Genomic DNA, 20,658 nt, shown 5'->3' with positions numbered 1-20,658 from the left:
TGTCGGTAGCTGGAGGAGCGCAGTGCTGTCAAGCTCTAAGTAACGGTGCAAGGACCCGAGGGGTGTGGGACTTTTCCAGACTCCAAATGTTTGACCTGCTGCATCAGACTGGATGCACTACTCCCTGGGCACTAAGAGGAGAGCAGAAATCCAAAGAAAGGATTCGAACAATTGAGTCCCTATGATTAATAGCGTGACATTTATTGAGTGCCTGTCTTAAGCCAACCTGCAAGGCGCAGTCAAAGGATGGAAGCTGACAGTCTAATACAACACTCGCATTTCTTAACTGTTATCACTTACAATTCTTTCTACATGCATACACTGGCTCCTCCCTAAAGAGGTGATATTAAAATGAGACCACACTACGCCACTAACAAAAATATTGTTGTACTTTCAGATCCCCAGGACTCTCATGCTTAAAACACCAATCTCCTAGACTTTACCCTAAGAGATTTAGAATTAGTTCAGGGTATCCTTGTCAATCCCCCTTTTCCCAAGCCTCTATTTTTAACAAGACCCTGGGAGACTAACAGGGTTGGTTCAGGAACCACAGTGGAGAAACACAAGCTTCGATGTGAATGTTCCCTACAGTGTTGCTCACTGAGTTTTGTTTTCAGTTCCAAAGTCAATCAAGGATGAAAACAGAATGAGATCCTTTTGTAGATACGAATGTTCTTCCCCGGACCTAACAGGTGGAGTGTGAAATAAGACCTGGTTTCTTCAGGGAGATTTCTAGCACCCTCCCTTCTCCCATGTCTGTTTTCTGTGCTTTTAATACCATGTGCCTTGTACATGCTACTCTTAATCTGTTACAGTTGCTCATAACGTGTCTGCTTGTATCAGTAGGATACAGTTTCACAGGCGGACAAGCCAAGCCTGTCCTGGATATAATTATTTCTCTAGTGCCTGTGAATTTGCCGCAAGCCACGTGAATTTTCTGTATAAATAGTTTTACCCATAAAATGAGCGACTTTTACATGACTATGGGGAAGCTTCTTAAGATAATCCACGTGGAATTGTTTTTGAAGCACACAAACAGCTGTTCCATGTTGTAACGACCATTTTCATAAGAGTAATCATAGGTACTGCTGCTCTTTGCATCATTAGAACCCAGCTTTCCACCTCAGGGAAGAGGCTGGAAAATCAATTTGTTGCAGAACTTGTGATATTATTTAACAACTATAAATGAATTGAGCAAAGGATCTTGTTACCAGAAACTGGTACTAAAGGAGACTGATCAAGTGTTAAGCATTTGCCGTCACACTTATGTCTCCAAGCATCTTTAATGATCTTGAAATTATTAGTTACTAAAACCTATAGACACATCACTTACTGTACTCGAACTCTTACCAACTCTTTTAAAATATCAAGTTTTAGATAATGTACAAAAGATGGAATCAAACTAAGCATAGATCATAGAATATGTAGTCGAGGATAGCCCTTTGCCTTCAACTATTCTTCTCCAGCTGCTATTCTGCATATGGAAACTTCATTGTATTTGAAGATGTTTAGCATGCTAAAATTATTCAGTAAGATGATATATTAAATGTATCAGGGTTAGAAACAGGATTGTCTAGAAACCAACTTGTTCCAGACTATGTCACAAAATAGGTCCTGTTGCCAGGCACTCAGGAGGCTGAGGAGGAGGATTTCTAAGTTCAGGACCAGCCTAGTCTACAGAGTGAGTTCCTGAATTGCCATGGCTACACAGAGAAACCCTGTCTCAAAAGAAGAAAAAAAATAGATCCTGTTGCCAAGTCTGGGAGTATACACCTTTAACCACAGCACTTGGGGGCAGAGGCAGGCCTATCTCTGTGAGTTCAAGGCCAGCCTACTCTACAAATCAAGTTCCATGACAGTTAGACCTGTTACACAGAGAAACCCTGTCTCAAAAAACCACAGGCATGTACACACACCCACAACACAACCTTAAAAATTAGATCCTGTTGATAATTGTGACAGGTGGAAAATAACTTGGTAGGAAGAGTTATAGTATGAAATTGTTTCTACTCCTAGAAAGTTTAGACTTGTTAAATTCTGTGTAGCAGTTCCATAAGAGCATATAAAAAGTAGAGGCTTGCAGTGACAAAGTGTGTTGTCACAGACTGCAAGCCTCCAGCTGAGTTCTCATGCTTCTATTTTCCCGCAGCTCGGTAAACTTTAACTCATAAATCAGAACAGTAATATCATACACTGGAAGAGAATAATTTAAGCCCTGAATTTATCTACCATTTTCAAACTGTACTTTAAAAGGGTTTTTGAACCATAACATGTCTACTAAACCCCCTAGTTGGTTGACATTATTCTCAACTTTCATTTTCCTGTGGCCTTGTCAGTATCCCACTGACAAGTATTCCCCAGCCAAAAGAACTGGAGAATAGGCTGTGGAATTTAGCCATTAACAATCAGAACATAAATGGTTCCCCATTTAATAGTATGCTTGTCTGTTTTTAAGTTTAATATATTATATTCCTTGTTATGTTGCAAAGAGGGGCTGCTTGTTTGTCCCAGCTGCCTAGCTAGCTTACATCTGAACCACACAGAAACTGTATTAATTAAAACACTGTTTGGCCATTAGCTCTAACTTCTTATTGGCTAGCTGTTACATATTAGTTTAACCCATCTCCAATAATCTGTGTATCACCACATGGCAGTGGCTTACCAGAGATTCTAACCAGTGTTCGTCTCAGGCGGAGGATACATGGCTTCTCTGACTCCACCCTTCTTCCTCCCAGCATTCAGTTCTGTTTTCCCCGCCTATCTAAGTTCTGCCATATCAAAAGGCCAAGGCAGTTTCTTTATTCATTAACCAATGAATGTAACACACAAACAGAAGTAACTCCTACATCATTGTTACCTTATTGGGTTTAATGAAGACAGTTTCTTTCATGTATATCATGGTGTATCCATATTCTCCTCTGTGCTCCTCTTTTACCCCCTCCCCTTGGCCACTCCCTCTTTTTCATGTCTTTCATACACACAACCACACACACACACACACACACCTATATATAGCTTAGTAACTCTATTAAAAACCTAAGGTCCACTAATAAGAGAAAACATTGCATTTATCTTTCAAGTCTGGCTTATTTCACTTACACAATTATCCCTAATTGTATCCAGTTTCCACAAAATGACACAATATCCTTCTTTATGACCAAATAGAATTCCACTGTGCATGTATCCTGTCTTTATCCATTTGTCTGCTGAAAGTCACCCATAACTTGACATTTGTGTCACTGCAATAAACATGGATGTGCAGGTCTCTTTGTAATGTGATGAAGGAATTGTATGACAGTTCCATTATTATTGGTGTGAGGAATATCCATACTGATTTCCATAGTGTCTAGACAAATTTACATTCCCACTGATATGTATAAGGGGCTCCCAACCCACCCCACCACACACTGCCAGCCTTTGTTCTCACTTGTTCACTTTGGACAGCCGTTCAGACTTGGGTGAGAGGAAATCCCACAGTAGTTTTAATTTTTGTGCCTTGCTGGTTTCAGATGTTGAACATTGTTTCTTCTGTTTGTTGTTGATTGGCCATTGGTACTTCATGGTTTTTTTTTGGGGGGGTAGTGGAGTTGGGGTTGAGGTAAATACTAACTTTGCATATTCTAACTTGGTGTATAGCTTAGGATGACCTTGAACTCTGGATTTTCTACCTATAGGCAAGTGTCTCATGCTGGCTTTTGTACTTCATCTTTTAAATATTGTTGTTTTTTAACAACCTATTTATTAACTGGGTTGTTTGGATTTTTGATTTTACTGAATATTTTGAATTACTTTAAATATTTTGACTGTATTAGTTACTTTAATAGTGCTGTGATAAAAAAAAAACTATGACAAAGGCAATTCATGAAAGATAGCATTTTAGTGGCTTAAAGAAGGTTATAGTCCATGATTGTAGAGCAAAGGTATGGCAGCAAGAACAGCTGAGAGCTCGCATCTCAAGTCACAAGCAGGAAACAGAACATACACTGTGAATGGCAGAGTCTTTAGAAACCTCAGACCCCCTCCCAGTGACTGCCTCCTCCAACAAGGTCACATTTACTAATCTTTCCCAAACAGTTCCACCAACTAGAGACTAAGTGTACAAACATAGGAGCCTAGAGGGAGCATTCTCATTCAAACCATCACACTGAGCATTAATTCTCTATCACAGTGGTTCTCAACCTTCCTAATGCTGACCCTTGAATACAGTTTCTCATGCTGAGGTGACCCCAATCATAAAATTATTTGCATTGCTATTTTAACTATAATGTTGCTACTGTTATGAATAATATAAATATCTGATATACAGTATATCTGATATGTAGCCCATGCGAAAGAAAGGATTGCTAGACCTCCCAAGGGTCAGGACCCCCAGTTTGGGAACCATTGCTCCATCAGCTATGTGGCTAACAAAGAATTCCTCCCACACTGTAGGCCATGTCCTCACATGACCATTTGTTTTTCTTATGCAGAAGAAGCCTTTTAATCTCACTTGCCTGTCTTGATGTTTCCTGAGGTGTCAGTTGTCCTCTTTAGAAAGCCCTTCCTATGCCTGTATCTTGACATGTTTCCTTCTAAAAGTTAAGGTCTAACATTTAGGTCTTTACTTGATTTTATGCAGGGCGAGAAATATGGATACAGTTTCAGATATGGATCTTCTGCGTGTGGATATCCAGCTTCCCAGTGATGACTGCTGAAGAGTTTCTTTTTCCTCAGTAGATATTCTTACCATATTTGCCAACAATTGGGTGCTGTGTGCATTCACGTCTGGGTTTTCTACTCTGCTCTGTTGATCTATATGTTTTTGTGCTATTGCCATGCTATTTTTGTTACTATAGCTCTGCAGTATACTTTAAAATCAAGCATTGTGATACCTCCGGGATTGCTCTTTTTGTTCCGGTTTGCTTTGTCTATCTGGAATCTTTTATGCTTCCTTATGAATTTTATAAGTTTTTTCCTAGTTTCATGAAAAATGTCTTTGAAATAGTGATGGGTATTACATTGAATCTGTAGACCCCTCCTGATATTATAGCCGTTTGTAGTGGGGAGCTGCTGGGCTGTGTTCCTGCCGCCCCAGCTCATGGTCGCCTGGCTAGCTTATGCCCCAAAATAACGACACATAAACTGTATTCTTTTAAACACTGCTTGGCCCATTAGCTCTAGCCCTTACTGGCTAATTCTCATATCCCCATCAATCCATCTCTAATAATCTGTGTAGCATCAGTCTTACCAGGAAAGATTCAGCATGTCTGACCTGGGGGCTTGCTTCATCGCTTCTGGCTCTGAGAGGAGCTGCCCTGCATCTGAGCTCACTTCCTCTTCCTCCCAGCATTCTATTCTGTTTAAAGGCTGGCCAATCAAATGGGCCAAGGCAGTTTCTTTATTAGCCAATGACCTTCCTCCATCAGCCGTTTCCCTGTATTAATTCTGCCAAACCATGAACAGGAGAGGACTTTCTAATTTCTAGTGTTTTCTTCTATTTGTTTCTTCAGTCTGTTAAATGTTTCATTGTAGAGCCCCTTTACACTTTTGGTTAGGTTTATTTATTTGATTTCTTTCTATATAGGTGTGTTATATACATAGATACGTGTGTGCATATTCACATGTTTGTGGGCACTCATGTATATTTGTGCATTCATGGTGTCTTGGTTAAGGTTTCTATTGTTGTGAAGAGACACCATGGCCACAGCAACTCTTACAAGTATAAAACATTTAATTGGTGTGGCTTATAGTTTCAGAGGTTTATTCCATTTATCATCATGGTGGGACACAACAGCATGCGAGCAGAAATGGTGCTAGAGAGGTAACTGAGAGTTCTACATATTTCAGATGATAGCTTGTGCTATGGGACAAGTCTTTTATCCTGTCACTTGTATTATTTTTAATAAAACGCTGATTGGCCAGTAGCCAGGCAGGAAGTATAGGTGGGATGATGAGAACAGGAGAATTCTGGGGAAAGAAAAGATTCAGTCTATAACCATCACCCAGACATAGAGGATGCAGATGAGAATGCCTCACTGATGAAAGGTACCAAGCCGTGTGTCTAATTCAGACAAGAATTATGGGTTCAGATGTAAGAAATAATAAGAAGCCTAAGCTAGTAGGCCAACCAGTTTATGATTAATGTAGACCTCTGTGTATTTCTTTGGGACTGAATGACTGTGGGACCTGGTGGGACAGAAACTTCTGTCAACAATCTTGAGCATATATGAGACCTCAAAAAACCCAACACAGTGACACACTTCCTCCAACAAAGCCACACCTACTCCATCAAGTTCCACACTTCCTAATAGTGCCACTACCTTTGGGAGCTGTTTTCTTTTAAACCACCACATATAGAGAGTCCCTATGTTGATGTTGGGACTTCTGAACAATCTTGACTCTATTCATTGGGGCAGAGACTGTTAGTTGAACCCAAGTTTGCTGATATGGCTAGTCTGGTTACCCAGCTTGCTCTGGGGACCCCTTGTCTTCTAAACTTGGCCTTCTAAACTCTAGAATTACAGAGGGGGCTGCCATGGCTACCTGGCATTTACAATGTATTGAGACATTGTTTGTAGATTCTATCAGGGAAACACTGCTACTCAGATACCCTTGACCTAAGACCATTCCTCCTCTATAGGAGAAGGTCTACTCCTTCCTGCCAAACACACAGCTTTATCAGGAATGCATCTGAAATCGTGAGGGAAAAAAAGGATTTCCAACTGTCGAGTGATAGATAGGTGTCAGATCTCAGAGCCAGATGATTCTCACATCTGAGTTCATGGAATCCAAACTCCTGGACACGGGAACTAGGCCTGCTTTTGTGGGTTCCCTTGATATGAAATGTGTATGCCAGTCCCGCCTCATGGTCCCTCATAGGGTCCAGCAATTGATCTTGCCTCTGTGAAGCCTTGCTCCTTGTGGTTTCCCATGAAAGTGGGATGCCAGAGCTGGCTCTGTCTCTATGTAATACAACTCTCTCTGTGTCTCAGACAAGATTTCTACCTCACGGATCATGCCATGCATCAAAATTCTTCCTCTCTACCTAGAGATATTCTGCAGGCCCCATCAGAGCATGGTCCCGTAACAGTTGCTCTGAGTTTCCAGGGATGAATGGGGGATTCTTGCATCTAGACCCATGGGGCCTCTACTTCAGAAGGGAGCTTTTAAAAATTGCTTCTCACCACTGCATTCCTCAAGTTCTGATGAGAGAGGGTCTTCTTGGCTGTGCCTCCCCCCTCCCTCCCTCCCTCCCTTCCTCCCTCCCTTCCTCCCTCCCTCCTCTTTATTCATTACTAAAAGCACAGTGCCCATTTTCTGTGGCTCTCTATCTTGAAGCAACCTGTGCAACTACACTTACCCTTGGGGAGCACAGTGCTCAACAATTGGGGACTGAGCCTCTTGGTAAAGCAGGTTCTATTATGTCTTCTATTTTCCAAGGTCTTCCTTCCTTCCTTCCTTCCTTCCTTCCTTCCTTCCTTCCTTCCTTCCTTTTTTTTTCTTTTTCTTTTTTCTTTCCTATAGCTATTGTTTCTGAGCTATCATCCACATCACAGAATTTGCTATTCTCCAATGATTACTAGGACCCTTGGGGATCTCCATATTGGGTACCTGTGTGTTATCAGGGAAACTGAGGCTCCGTCTTAGGGATTTTAGTTTTGTTAATAAAAGAATTAAAAACTGACTCAGTAGGAAATTCAAGGGCAGTTTTTGTTAGATCCTGAGAGACAAAGCAGACAAACTGTAAACTTCAGCAGCCATCCAAAGGAAGGATGGAGAGAAGGTAGGCTGGCTTAAACTGAACTGCATGGCAGTGGCCAGGAAGAGCATGCCCAAAGGGTAGGGGTTCTGGGAAGGAAAAGTACATTATCTCATTGAGATAGTGGCTCACATTGCTTTAGCATGACTTAGGGTAACTCAACCTATCTGAGGGGTAGTCCCTTGCCCCAGATGACTGACAGACTGCCAGATTATCTCTTGAGGGAGGTGACAATAGAATGAAAAGTCAGAATTTAGGTCTGTAAATGGATCCCAGAACCCACAGCCTGGATCAGGCCATGTCTCCCTGCAGCTTGCTGGAACAGAAAGTTAAGAAAGCCCTGGATGGTATCTGGAGGGATAGCTCAGTGGTTACAAGCACTTATTGCTTCCCAGCATCCACATGATGGCTCGTAACCAACCATAATCCCAGTTCCAGAAGATCCACCAAGCACATAAGTGATACACATGTACGCAGGCAAAACATTCATATACTTAAAGAGGAGGAGGAAGTGATTAATGGGGGGGGGTACATATCCCATTGTGGGTGAAGCCACCCTGGGTGAGTATGTCATAGGGAGTAAGAACAGTAAGCAGCACTCCTCCATGGCCTCTGCATCAGCTTCTACCTCTAGTTTTCTGTCCTACTTGGATTCCTGTCCTGACTTCCTCGGATGATGAAGTGTGTGTAGAAGCATAAGCAGAATGAACCATTTCCTCACCATGTTGCTTTGATCATGATGATTCATCACAGCAGCAGTGACCCTGACTAAGGCAGGTGTAACCTGGGAAATGCAAGTGAGGTACACCACTTTGACGAGGCTTCTGCAGCGTATTTCCTCAAGAGCAGGCTGTAGAATGATTTAGGAAATGGACTGAAATCAGGGGAAGAATGTAATTAAGTTCCTCTGTGAAGATCCAAATATCCATTTCCAAAGCTGCTTCTCACATACAGCTTCCAGGCAAGGAGTCCTTTAGGAGGAAGTAAGGAATCAGGGTTCCCTTCCACAGTGCTAACCTGAGAACCAAGGGTATTCCATGCTTCTGGCAAGGACAGTGATGTGGTTCACTTTGGGCATCTCTGCCCCCTAAATTGCTTTGCAAATTTCTATCTCCTGTCCTTATTATACCTTCCCCATGCTACTCTTCAGAATTGTTGGCAGTCTCTATGTGCATGTTTTCTTCTATCTTCTCCATTTAACTACTTGTCCATGAGGAAATAGGGAAGATATTGGGCCTGATAGAAGTTTTAAAATTGTTTCCATTATTGTAACTTTCTCTAGATTGGGGGACTGTGTCACTATTTTGGTAGCAATATCAACATAGTCTTTTTGAATTATGTTTGTACATTTAGGGATTTTATACAATCTTAACAGTTTCCTCCTTAAAAATACCTTATTTTCTTCTTTATTTGAGTAAAAACAGGACCATTTCTCAGCTCCATATATCACAGTAATTTGTACCCTATTCAACTTTCAACTATTTCAGAAACTTGAAATTGATTATGTCTGTCATCACACACACACACACACACACACACACACACACACACGACCATAAAGTTCTTTCTGAGACAGCAACCTTTAGTTACATGGAGGAGTCTGCTGTGTGATGTCCTTCTGTACATGTGTTGCTTTTTTGGTTGATGAATAAAGCTGTTTTGGCCAATGCCTTAGCAGAGTAAAGCCAGGCAGGAAATCTGAAAAGAGATGTATAGAAAGAGTAGGCAGAGTCGGAGACACCATGAAGCTACCAAAAGGAGAAATATGCTACCAGAACTTTACCGGTAGTCTACAGCCTTGTAGCGATACACAGATAAATAGAAATGGGTCAATTTAAAATGTAAGAGTTAGTTAATAAGAAGCCTGAGCTAATAGGCCAAACAGTGTTGTAATTAATATAGTTTCTGTGTGATTAGTTGGGTCTGGGCAGCCAGGAAATGAATGTGCAGTTTCCAATTACAAGAGTCAGTTAGAAATCATGCAAAGAGAATTGTCCTGAACTTAAACTCATCAGAAATTATCACTTGAGTCCAGAAAACCTGTCGAATCTGCCTCAAATCACTGGTGAGATTGTTGCCAATGAAACTATTAATCTATATGGCATCACACCTAGCTGAGTCTGGCTTAATGACTAAGTCTAGGATAAATCTCAGCTTGGAGTCTTAAAGAATCAAAACACATGGGGAAATCAAGCTGGTACTCACCTAGAAATGTCATCCCCATTGTCTAGCTTCCATAGTGCTGGAAGGTGCTAGGTATATCACCAGAGGAAAAATGTGTATGTCATACTAAACTGTGTACCCAGTAATGAGCTCCAATAATGATCAGCCAGGCAAGACACGTCCAAGGGTGCAATAGTGACATGAATGTCATGAGAGTAACAAACCACTGTCTCATTGGATTTAAGATCTACTTCAAAAGGTAGAACCCATACTTGGAACTGTTATCAATATCAAGAACCTATGGCTAGACAGGTTATAGGTCTTATGGGAGATTCTACTGCTATTACCCTGCTAAACAGACATAACACTAAACAGACTCCTGATGAGTTATGGCCATCCCTTTAGATTAGTGCTTCTCTCAAGCTTCATTATGCAGTGGATTGGTGTGGGACAATTCTGTATTCTGCCAATTATGGTTTAAATAAACGCTGATTGGCCAGTAGCCAGGCAGGAAGTATAGGCAGGGCAACCAGACAGGAAGTAGAGGTGGGGCAATGAGAACAGGAGAATTCTGGGAAGGAGGAAACCCATTCCTCTGCAGTCCTGTCCAGACACCAAAGAAGCAGGATGTGACCTCCATGCTGAAAAAGTTACTGAGCCATGTGGCTAACATAGATAAGAATAATGGGTTAATATAAGTTATAAGAGCTAATACGAAGCCTGAGCTAATGGGCCAATCAGTTTATAATTTATGTAGACCTCTGTGTGATTTTCTTTGGGGCTTACTGGCTGTGGGACCTGGGCAGGACAGAAACCCCAACAAGTAGGCCCTCATGTTACAGTGGATGGGAATGAACATAGAAACCCATCACTGGTCAAGGTGAAGAGAATGAGAGATTCAGAATGTTCAGTTCTAAGTGGGACATCTATATCACTCCTCCATGAGCTCGGGGACCACTGGGCAAGAGAAGGAGGAAAGATAGTAAAAAGTTTTCTGTCCTCCCCATATGTTTCTCTACTGATGCAGTAAGCCAGATCAAGCTAGATTGAAAAAGTATAACTACAGGTATATTGAGGGCAAAGCAACTCCTGGGTAGGTTCACTGGTCTCAGAGATTGAAACCAGAGAAGTTGCATACCTAAGCCAGGGCAGAAAAGTTTTATAGTTTGTAGGTGGGGAGTGATGATATGTCCACCACAAACTGGGTTTGTACCCAAATATGATCAAGCTGAGCACTTAGGTGGGAACTTGGGTGGCTGATGGCAACAGGAGAGGATGTTGCAGTAGTTGCCAAGAATGAGGAACTGGCATTTTTGGTGCCTTTTCTTTGTTTGGAGACTCTCTGAGTGGGTGGGGTTTTGGGAGAGAGAGAGGGAGAGAAAGAGGGGGGGATGGGGCTTCCAGAACCATGCAGGGACAGGCAGGAAGCTCCAACTGAACAGACAGAAAGAGCCAGAGGAGGTTGTGACTACAAGGAACCAGTGCTCTCTAGACACAACAGGTCAGATGTACGTATGAACCCTCAGGATTGTGACAGCAAGCACTTGACCTCTGCAAGCTTAAGTCAGACAAACGCAAAGAGGAGAGTGGAGATGGCCAAAGTCCCACCCCTCACTGAGAAGCTATTGGCAGTCAATACCTGATGAAAGGGGGGAGTCAGTTTTCTTTAAGGGCATGGCCTCTAAGGGGTTGACTCTGTGCCAGCTGATGGCCAGACATCTTAGGGTACATAGGCAACACAAATTGGACTTTATGGGTTAGTGAAAAATAGAGAAAGAACACAAAGATGAGTAGGTTGGGCAGGGTTGGAGAAGTTAGTGGAGGGAGCAAAAATGATCTAGTACATTATAATAAATTCCGAAAGCACTAGTAATTTTTAAAAATAATAGGTGGAAGAAAGGATGCATTAAGGAGAAACCCATTGGCTTCTAAAGCAGCACCTAGTGGCTTATGGGATTTTAGAAGTCTGGCTGTTATCATTGAGATCAATACTATATATTAAGCTTGATCTACTGCTTAGATATTGATAGTGCCTGTTGTAATTTGAATGTAATTGGGCCCCATAATCTCATTGCAACATTGCGAGTGGCACTATTAGGGGGTGTGGCCTTGTTGAAATAAATGTGTCCTGGTTGGAGGAAATGTGTCACTGTGGGGGTGGGCTTTGAGGTCTCCTTTGCTCAAGTTTTGTTCAACGTGACAGATCATTTCCTGTTGTCTGTAAGATGTAGGACTCTCATCTAATTCTCCAACAACATGTTTTCCTGCCATGTCCCACATTGTCACAATGGACTGAATCTCTGAACTGTAAGCCACCACCTAAGTTAAATGTTTTGCTTTGAAGAGATTCCTTGGTCATGGTGTCTCTTCACAGCAATAGAAACCCCAACTAAGACAGTGCCTTAATTAAGTCCTATATAAACTAGATAAAATGAAGGTTGTGCCAATCAGATTTATTGAAGTGATTAGTAGTCACATAGTCATGTGAAAATTTGAGCTCTACAAACAACAGTTAGGACTGGATTTCTATAAGAAGCAGGCCAGTATCAGCCTTGAGTCTTGTATAACAGACTGTAAGTCTTATCTGTTCCCTGAGACTGATCAGTGTTTGTACAGAGACATGTGCAACTAAGTAGGTCAAGGTGACCATACCATGCTTATCATGTGATCTATCACCATGAGCGGGAAGAGTCTGGCCTATTTGCTGCTTCTTCAAAAGCACTGGCTGTTGGCACTGGGTTTCTTTTTTGCAATATAGCCTATTACATCTGCAGATATCATCTGAGCTTATTACATATTCTGCATGGGGCTAAGGGCAAAGAAACTGACAGAGATATGCTGATGCTCATGCTGCTTGCTGTGCTTTGAGCAGTAAATACCGACTCTCCTGCCCCAAATCTCCAGACTTCTGCCACCAGCAGCCATCAATCTCTAGCAGGTTAGCTCATTAACTTGCAAGAAGGCAAAAAAAAAAACCTCATTGTTTCACAGCCCATGAAAACATAAAACCAAAGTACTGTTATCCAGATGAAAGTTTTCTTTATATAATGATCCCTGGAATAGGGTAGTAAATCTTAAAATCTTCTTTTCACACACTGAAATTGGGAGTAGAGTGCTAAATCCTAGCTTGTTCTAACCACACAGCTTTCTTCTAAAGTGGACTCTGGGAATTTGAACTCAGATCCTCATGTTTGCGCAAGTCCCCTTGCCCAATGAGCCAACTCCATGGCTCTCTTATTTTTACCTATTATATATTTGCATTCATGACCAGTCCTTGCTCTTATGCTATCTGGAGATTTCTTCTGCCAAACTTAGCCTTGCTAAAATTTTCAGGACACAAACAAACACAAATAGATTCTTCATATGACGATAACAAGAATGGCCTCTATCTGGATTTCCAACACAGTCTTACTCCTTTCTGAAACCTAAGCTCAAACTTGACTGTACATGTTCCTTTGCCTTTTAAATTCCCACTACCATGGCTGCTAAGCTGTGTTTATAGCATTGCACAGCTTCTTTAGCCCAGAGCTCAAAATTCTTGTTAACTTGTAAACCAGTTCAGAAGAGCTAAGAACAACTTGGTCAGATTTCTTAGACCAACAATGCTACTTTTTGCTACCAATTTCCTGTATAGGTTACTTCTCTGCCAGCTATCATTAAATACCTGACAGAAGCAATTTAAAGGAGAAAGGATTTGGTTTCACTCACAGTTTGAAGAGATACAGTTCATCATGGCGAGAAAAGGATGGCAGTCAGAGTGAGACAGTGACCATGGCACCCTGTGGTCAGAAAGTACAGAAGGTGATTGATGGTGTTGATCTGACTTTCTGCTTTCCCCCTTCTTTATTTGTAGCCCGTATCCTTGGCAAATGAGATGGTATTGCCCACATTGAGGATGGATCTCTCCTTTCAGTAAATTCTTTCCAGAAATGCCCTCACAGATACATTGAGAGGTTTATCTCCCCAGGATTCTAAATCCTGTAGCATGAATATAATCGGTCTTAATAATAAAAACCCAAAGTCAGATATCAGTGTAAATGCTGGAAGATCAGAGAAATAAGGCTGCCAGCCACTGAAGTTCTCACCTCCACAAAAGCCTCAAGCTGAAAAGGGTGAGCTTCTGACTCCTCCTGTCTTCCACTCCTCTCTCCATCCAGCCATATCACTTCCTGTCTCCCTAGTGCTGGTATTAAAGGTGTGTGGCTCCCAAATACTGGGTTCAAAGGCATGAGCTCCCAAGTGTTGGGATCAAAGGTGTGTGCCAACACTGCCCGGCCTCTATGGTTAATTAGTAGAGAGTTCCTCCCTCTGATCTTCAGGAAAACTTTATTTGTTAGAGTACAAACAAAATATCGCCACATTTCGCGCTTTTTTGTCTAGAATAAAAAAGGTTATAATTGACATAAGAAAAACTACATAAGTACAATAACTATATATAATATATACAGGCAATACAACCATCAAAAATGACTAGTCATGTAGCAATGAATAAATTTAGAGAAAGTACTGCATACCTATCCTATCTTGGTGAATTCAAAAGGTTGTACCTAATTCACTTTCTATACTGACTTGCATTACCAAAACTATCTTTTTTATGCCTCTCAATCATATACATTTTACATTTCTTTAGTGAATTTCTTTTCTGAATCTGTTAACAACAAAAACTCTAAGTATAAAGTCTTTAACTCTATTAGAGACCCAAGAAGGAAGTAATATTACCTGAATAAGTAGGAAGTGCAAGCAAGTAACGTCCAAAAACATATGAGATATGACAGAAACAGCTGGATGCCTGAACAGTCACCTGAGATTCCTACGCAATGTTGGGGTATTCATCTTTGGCCTACAGGACTAGCATATCTGACAGACTTTTCTGTGAATCAGGATATTCTTAAGGGTAGACCTACCTTGTTTTGACAAAGTTTGGCAGTCCTTTCCTTTCTGTTACTTGTTCAATTTGGATAGCATACTGTCAGCAGTCAAGGCAAGAGCACTTTCTTGCCCAGGGGCTTACTTTTGCCACAAAGAAAGTAAACGCCATATGAATTTTTTCAATGCCCATTGTCACCTCTGAAGTAGATTGTTGCTTCCAGGAGCATACATGTCTCACCCTCATAAAAAAAAAAAGGAACCTGTGTTATTAAAATATCTTAAATGACATATTCTGCAGATCTCTGATGTGTTTGAAGATGACCTGTCTATCTAAAATAGATCTCTGTTAACACTGAAAATGTACCTAATATGATTACAAATTCTGTTTTAATAGGTGACTAATTACTAATCTTCATTTACTTATTTATCTTAAATTGTTGATAATAACTTTCAGGGACTATAAATTTGCATTACATTATTAATTGAGCTGTATAGGTATAATTCCTTGAACAAGATTAGAAATGTATGTACAGTATGTTCTAACAAAAATAATCTAAATTATGTATCAATATACAAAAAAAATCATATCAATGTAAAATTTTTAAAACTAGTAGTTGCTATTTTGCTTAAAAGTAGATTCAATAATCTACCTTTTAATCCTATTTCTCTATCTCCCCATTTTCTTTTTAGAGTAGATGCAATAATCTACACTTATATCCTATTACATCTATATCCCTCTTTTTCATTTTAAGAACAAGAACCCTGAATCTAAACTTCTTTGTTCACCTTTTTATGACCATTACCAATAAAAACTTGTAACTAACCTCCCCCCTTAAACAATGACAAATATCTATAACTCAATGAAAGATCAAAACCACCCATCCTACCTCTTGAGAATGCAGGCATTGCATTCTTAAAGTTACTTCCTGCTGTCTGGGGATGGTGGCATCTTTAGGGGATCCTGAAAAGAAAAATTTGGTTTAACTGTCATATCCTGGGAGAGGTAACTATCATTTATTGGGCAGTCTCTGTGTAATGGGAAAGTGCAGTACTTGTCACAAGTCTTGGCTAGAGTAGTCTGTTTGGCTGGATTATCTTAGCTAGCTACCTCAAAATTGTTCTGAGCAGTTTGTAGTTTAGAGCCAATCTTCAGGTGATGTTTGTCAGCTTAGTGGTACTATGATAGTCCTGGTGGATCTGTCCTTGTGGGGCTCCATCCTCCTTTGGAGACTTTGTTAGACATGGTTTTATTTCACTGCAGACAACTTAAACATTTAAATGCCATATGCATCAGATTTCAAAGAGGTCAAAGGACCATGCTTTGTTATGTACATCCAGAGTACAAAATCTTAATTCCTAGTTACCTGACAGAGACTCAAACCCGAAATCATGTACAGGAAGGTAGATTTAATTTCTAGAATTAGTTAGTACTATAAATGACCATTAATATCTTGACAAAAGTTTAATATATATATTAATCTTATAAATTTTGAGATAATATTTATACCTTAAGAAAAATTGTTAAAGAGTCCAAATAAAACAGAATGATTATGTGATTTGTGACAATAAAACAGTCCCTAAATTTTACTTTTTCTTCTGTCCCATATTAGGTGGTTCTTCTGACATGATACAGAGATTTTGGATTTTCCTTGAACAAGCATGCTTGGGTTGAGAGAAGGAGAGAGCCATACTCCAGCTTCAAAACCAGCTTTAATTTTTAATTGGTTTGGAACTACAAAAGGACCATTTGTATCATATGTCTGTAGAGAACAGCAGAAACAAAAAATTGGAAATATTTATGAAATTTTATTCTGTTAGAAATGTAATCAACTTATATACCAATTCACTCCTTTTCTTGGGACATTATGTCTTGATGATTTATCCATTTTCTTCAGATGTCTCATTTGTCCAGTGGTCTTCAGATTCCTTAGCTGGATACCTTTATTCTCCTGAAAAGACAAAAACTAAGCCTTTCCCTTAAACTTATTTTTGGGGAGGTTCCCTTTTGACCCATTATATCTGATCAAATTAAAAGCATTTGTTAAATATTGTTAGTTTAGATTGAATGACTATGTTGTCTGATGAACTAACATCACTTCTAATTAACAGGTCTCTCTTGTTCAAATTGAACCTTTATCAATTTTGATGTCATCCATAAGCATATTTTCTCCTATAGAAACAAAAACAAAACTCCTTTCCCAATGTAACACATATACTGGTTTCCATTCTGAGGTCAGCAGACTTAATTCTGTAGTTTTTTTCTATTATCTGTTGTCTCTCCACAATTGTTGTTCCTTTCTCATTATCATTTAGAAAATTCAAAGTTAATAAAGCACTATGCAGTCTACTTCTGGGGTTCTTTATTAACCCTTTCTGTACGTTTCGCATTTCCTTTAGAGTTTGATTTGATCTTTCTATAACTGCTTGCCCTATGTGATTATGTTGTATACATGCTTTATATTGTAATAAACAAAAACGATTTCATTTTCCTTGGGACATATGCCAGAGCATTGTCAGTCTTAATTTTTACAGGTATACCCGTGATGGTCATAACTTCCAGCAAATGTGTGAATAATGAATCAGCCTTTTCAGAACTCAAAGCAGTGGCTCATTGAAATCCTGAATAGGTATCAATGGTATGATGTACGTAATTTATTTTTTAAAATTCTACAAGGTGAAACACATCCATCTGCCAGATTTCGTTTCTTTGAGTAACCTTTGGGTTACTTCTTGCAGATAGTGGAGTTTGGTTTAATGAAGAACAAGTAAGACATTTCCTTATTATTTCCTTGGCTTATTTCTAAGTGATGGAAAATCTTTTTTAAAACCTTTGCTATTGACATAATTTTATAAATGAAATTCTGAGGCCTCCAGCACATTTCCTATTGATAGTAGGTCAATTTCTTCACTACCTTGTGCTAGAGGACCTAGCAGACCCTGTGAAATCAGATTTATGTTATGTATATGGGATGATTTCTTTTCCTGATTATTTTTTGTAATTGATTAAATAATAAATTCAATTTTGTATCATCTAGTATAAATTCAGTGGTTTTAATATGCAAAACAACTCTTTTTGCATATTGCAAATCAATAACTATGTTGAGATGTTCCTTAAAATCCATTAATAGCATGAAAATAGCATATAATTCTGACTTTTAGACAAAACCATAAGGACTGGAGCCACTCTGTAACAGAAAGGAGTTAGCTGCTTGTCATCCTGGCCACCCGACTATCTTACACCCAAAATAATCACACAGAAACTGTATTCATTTAAACACTACCTAGTGCATTAACTCTAACTTCTTATTGTCGAATTCTTACTAATTTAAGCATTTCTGTCAACCTATGTATTGCTTCGTGAATGTGGCTTACTGGAAAGATTCTAACCAGTGTCTGTCTCAGGCAGGAGATCCATGGTGTCCTTCACTCTGCCCTTCTTCCCAGCATTCAGTTCTATCTTCTCTGCCTACATAAGTTCTGCCCTATCAAGCCCAAAGCCCTTTCTTTACTCATTAACCAATGAAAGCAATACATGAACAGAAGAACCTCATACACCACCACTCTACTTAAATCGTCTGATTTGTAACCTGCCTTTCCTGATTTATTTCCATCAGTATAGAATGTAGGGGCTCCAAATACTGGTGTTCCACATTCAGTGCAAGGCAGGATCCAGTTAATTCTCTTTACATGTTGAATTCTCTTACTTTGGGATATTTGTTGTTAATCTCTCCCCCCAAATTTCTGCAAGGTCTTTGCCAAAATTCATTTTTTTCCCATAATTTGTTGATTTCATCATTGGTAAAAGGTACTACATTTCTGTTGGATCTATTCCTGCTAATTGACGAAGTCTCAATTTTCCTTTTACAATCAACTCAAAGACCTTTTCCATATAAGATTTTTTTTTTAGTCTGTTCTGTCAGAGAATGCTTAGAGGGTAAAATAACCAAAATGCAATCAAACTTTGGATCAAAATTATCTAAATGTGCATCTTGTAATTTCTTTTCCACCAAAGTCGATTCTCTCTCAGCTTCAGCTGAGACTATTTAAGTCCTTGTCACTGTCTAAGGTTTTGAAAGAAATTATTCAGTTCGTCAAGTTTTCCCACCAATAGCGGGCTGTCGATAGGGAATGTCTCCAAGCCAAAGAGCCAGCCGCCTGCACAGGGGAATGTGTGAATGTGGCTAACTCCTCCAGTGTTTGGAGCCCAGACTCCTGTGAGTTTGCTACAGAGTGGCTGTAATAGAAAATCCCAGTCTCACTTAGAGGTTTAGGGAAAACAGAGAAAAGAACATAGCCAGTGAGGTGGTAACTATGGCCGGAGCCTGGGCATGCAGCTCAAGCAAGTGCCAGTAGCTGCAAAGAATTAGTACTTTCTTATGAATTTGTGTCCCAAAGTTGGATGCCAGATATAGCATGAATCTAATTGGTCTTGATAGTAAAACTATGGAGTCAGATATCAGAAAATGCTGAAAGATAAGAGAGGTAAAGCAGCCAGCCACTGAAGTTCTTACCTCTACAAAATCCTCAAACTGAAAAAGTCGAGCTCCTGTCTTCTCCTGCCTTATATTCTTCTCTTCACCCAGCTATATCACTTCCTGTCTCCACCTCCCTAGTGCTGGGATTAAAGGCCTGTGCACCCCAAGTATTGGGATCAAAGACATGAAATACCAAGAGCTGGGATTGAAGGTGTGAGAGACGCCGAGTGCTAGGATCAAAGGTGTTTGCCACCACTGCCTGGCCAGCTGGTTCCACCCTCTGATCTTCAGGAAAGCTTTATTTGGTAGAACACAAAATATCACCACAAAATCCAGTCGAACTGACAGGACACAGCTTGTATGTGAGAATCATAGTGGAATGGCCTCATGTGAAGAGTCTGGTCGTGATGCTGCTACACTCGGCCCTGTAAGTTGCCAGTGTTGGTAGTGTCACCTCCAATATCAGTTGACACTGTCATTGCTCCTCCCTGTGCTGCTTTTCATTTCAGAATTAGTCATGGCAGGGGCATCATTTGAACACTTCTTAGATCATATTATCCGGCTATTAGGAATCACCTGGAGGAAGTATGTGACTTTCTTAACAGGAGATGAGATTTTCTGAGTCTCATCAAAACACAACACTGGCAAATTGCCCAGGCATAAGAAGGTCAAGATTCTGAATAACTAAAATCAAGTCCAACTTCTTGATTCAGATCATTGACATGATGAACTGTGAAGGTTTTCTTTTAACATATGGTAAAGCTTATCTTTCTTGTCATGAAACAACTTTATATTATAAAAAGTTCAACCATAAAACCAACCATTTCTGGATAATATGTTTTAAAAAATCATCGATTGACATCACACATCACATCTAATATAGAAATAGGGTATTATTTTCAAATGGTACAAAGGACTTTTTGAGCTAAGAGACACATTCTATGTCTTAAAAAATTATGGTTGGATGTTTAAGTAGTCATGTTGTTCAAAATTCATAGAATAATACAACTCAAAAGAATAACATCTTCTGTATGTAAATTACACCTCAATAAATCTAAGGTTAAGAAGCATGCTCATCTGTATGTTAGAGGATTGAAATTTTTAAAGGGTAATCAACTTCATTAGACTTTAGAGGAATATAAATCAAAGCCACAAGATGTCACTGCATGCATATTGGACTGACCTAAACTAAGAAGGCTGACTGGTGGGCTGCAGGTGTAGCTCTGTGGTAGAGGGTTTCCCTGGCACTCCAAGGTCTTGAATTTTTAAGTTATTTCTTTTATTTTAAAGATTCTAGTATGATTACACAATTTCTCCTTTCCCTTTCTTCCCTCCAAACTCTCCTATACATCCCTCTTTTCTTTCTTTTGATAAAGATCTTGAATTTTATTACCAGTACAGGGAAAACAAGAA

Source organism: Chionomys nivalis, chromosome 2 (assembly GCF_950005125.1).
Source record: "Chionomys nivalis chromosome 2, mChiNiv1.1, whole genome shotgun sequence".
NCBI classification, from domain to species: Eukaryota; Metazoa; Chordata; class Mammalia; order Rodentia; family Cricetidae; genus Chionomys; species Chionomys nivalis.
Note: the sequence above shows the minus strand (reverse complement) of the source record.